The 2,500-nt window shown below is 51.6% G+C and overlaps 1 protein-coding gene across 1 annotated transcript in view; it reads right to left on the bottom strand.

The window, feature by feature from the left end:
• Positions 1 to 2,500, bottom strand: part of zbtb46 (zinc finger and BTB domain containing 46) — an 87,920-nt gene that overhangs the window by 27,079 nt on the left and 58,341 nt on the right. The gene's annotated exons all lie outside the window — the stretch shown is intronic.

Genomic DNA, 2,500 nt, shown 5'->3' with positions numbered 1-2,500 from the left:
AGCACTGTCCATGCTAGTAAACCATGAGAAATGTACATACAGTCAAATCTATACTGTACACTATACAAACAAATTCATGGAACCTTGATCAAACCAAGGATGCTGGTGTGCATGGAAACACATTCAATTAAGTATCCATGGTGACAAGGTTGATAAACAAATTAGCAGCATCCCTGAAATTCTTCAAACCCATCACTCTAGCAAACAGCCAGCTTTGCATTGGATTCTACAGCATGCTAAACCATACAACCCAAGTGTGCTCTTACAATATCGCCACAGAACAACAACAATGGAAGACAAAGGAGACACAAATACCACGCCACGCCACGCCACGCCACCATGCCAACATGCCCGTTATTGGCTTCCAAACACTGTGGCGCACTGCATCAGAAGAGTAGCAGAACCAAACACAGTGTGCCACTCTTCCCCACAGACACTTCACCCAGAGAGAGATGGCGAGGTAGACTGGCAGGAGATGGGCATGAGGCCACCCTAAGATAGGGGGATCAGGGGACCTTGGCAGCTCTGTTGTTACCTGCAACTATTAATACATTCAAATGAAAAGAGGCGAGGGCAGGTGAGCCCTGATGGAGGTGGTGTGTGTTCTCCTCCGCTATTGGGCACTGTGCCACTGCTACCAGCGCTGTTAATCCACTCCCCAGTGCCCAAGGTGCCCGTGGCGCCCGCTGTACCCGCAGGCTGGGTGCGGCCGAGCCGGCAGATGGCGCGCCCGGGAGAGCGGCGGTGCCAGTTGTCGTCAGAGCGGGCGCGGGACGCCGAGGCCCGCGGAGGAGCTGCACGCTCTCGGTGCGTCACCAACGTGCGTGTGGCACGGATGGCAGGAAAATCTCCCAAATCTCCCCCTGCCCACGTCATCAGGTGCTCTCACCTGGGCACGCAGATCAGCCACACATCTCACTGAGTCTTCTGTGAGATCTCCATCATCTCATCATCACCTCGCGCTCATATCACTCTCACATCACTCACACTCACGCCGCTCTCACCTCCCTAGCACGTAAGGGTTAACGCCCGCTCATACTTCTGCATCGTATCGGTCATCTCTTGGTCTCGTATCGTATCGGTCATTTCCCCTGGTGAGGTTTGGAGAGTGTTTCAAGCAGCATGAGCCTTCCTCATCCCTCCCTACCTCCCTACCTACCCCAGCATGTCCAGTCCTCCCCTTGGGGTGCACGTTAAATGCGCTATATATAAATAAAAGTACCTTAGTGTTCCTCAACACACCGCCACAGCCCTGAGCTTTGCAGCCGTATAGCACTTTCTACAGAACTCTTTCTACTCTTTTAAAAACAGCATCCTATCCAAAAATGGCCCATCCTCCTCCACCCCAGCTCAGTGAGGAGTGTGTGTGGGTCCATGCCTGACAGGTGTTTGTCTGTGACCCCCCTTCTCTGAAACAGCAGCACCGAGCCAGAGCCAAATCATTAAGAGGGAGGAACAGAAGCCCACACTCAAACAACCAACAAGAAGAAAGCACTTTTTTGTGAGTGTGTGTGTGTATGGTTTGTGAGTGAATGTGTGTGTATGAATGTGAGAATTGAGAATGTAACTCTGTGTGTGTAGACAAATGCATGTTCGTATTCACGTGTGTGTGTGTGTGTGTGTGTGTGTGTGTGTGTGTGTGTGTGTGTGCTCATGCGTGTGTGTTTGGGGGCGGGGGGTGGTGAAGAAAGCCCTGTTTAGACGGCGCTGACAGTCTAAAGGAGGGAGGCTGTTCAAAACAGCTGTCAGCGTTGGAACTAGACAACCCCCCCCCCCCCCCCAGCTCCCCATCCTCACCGTAAAAGAAGCCTCCCCCCCACAGTCCAGATCTGCCAGGACGTCAAAGGCCCAAGCTGACAGCCGCACTGACGGACGATTCAGACTCACCGCCCCCCCCCCCCCCCCCTCCCACACACGGACACACACACACACACACACACACACACACACACACACAAACATACAGTATGCACAAGGAGCCGTACAGTCCAACCCCCACCACCATCATCACCGCCAGTCAATTACTACTTAAATAAAGACAATGAGCGCTTCTTTATTTCTTTAACACACACACACACACACACACACACACACACACACACACAAGCACTCTCTCTTTCACATTCACACATGCAGGCTACGCAAATCCCAGTGGTGTGTGTTCTTTCTTCTGTATTCCCAGTGGGTTATTACAGGGTCTGCGAGTGTGTAAGATGTGTGTGTGTGTGTGTGTGTGTGTGTGTGTGTGTGTGACAGAGAAACAGGGCCTCGGTGGATCTGGGATGAGCAGAGATGTGGTGTAAGCTCTGGGGATCTGCTGTCCAAAAGAACAAAAAAGCATACACACACACACACACACACACACACACACACACACACACACACACACACAAACATATTGTACAGCCTGTACCTCTCTCCTGCACAAATACACACACATGAAAACACACTCCCCTCTCAAACACACAAGCATCAAGTGCATTTGGGGAGAAAAGACCAC

This window comes from Sardina pilchardus, chromosome 7 (genome assembly GCF_963854185.1).
Source record: "Sardina pilchardus chromosome 7, fSarPil1.1, whole genome shotgun sequence".
Classification (NCBI taxonomy): Eukaryota; Metazoa; Chordata; class Actinopteri; order Clupeiformes; family Clupeidae; genus Sardina; species Sardina pilchardus.
The sequence above is the reverse complement of the archived record's forward strand: the minus strand, read 5'-3'. Positions and strand labels throughout refer to the sequence as shown.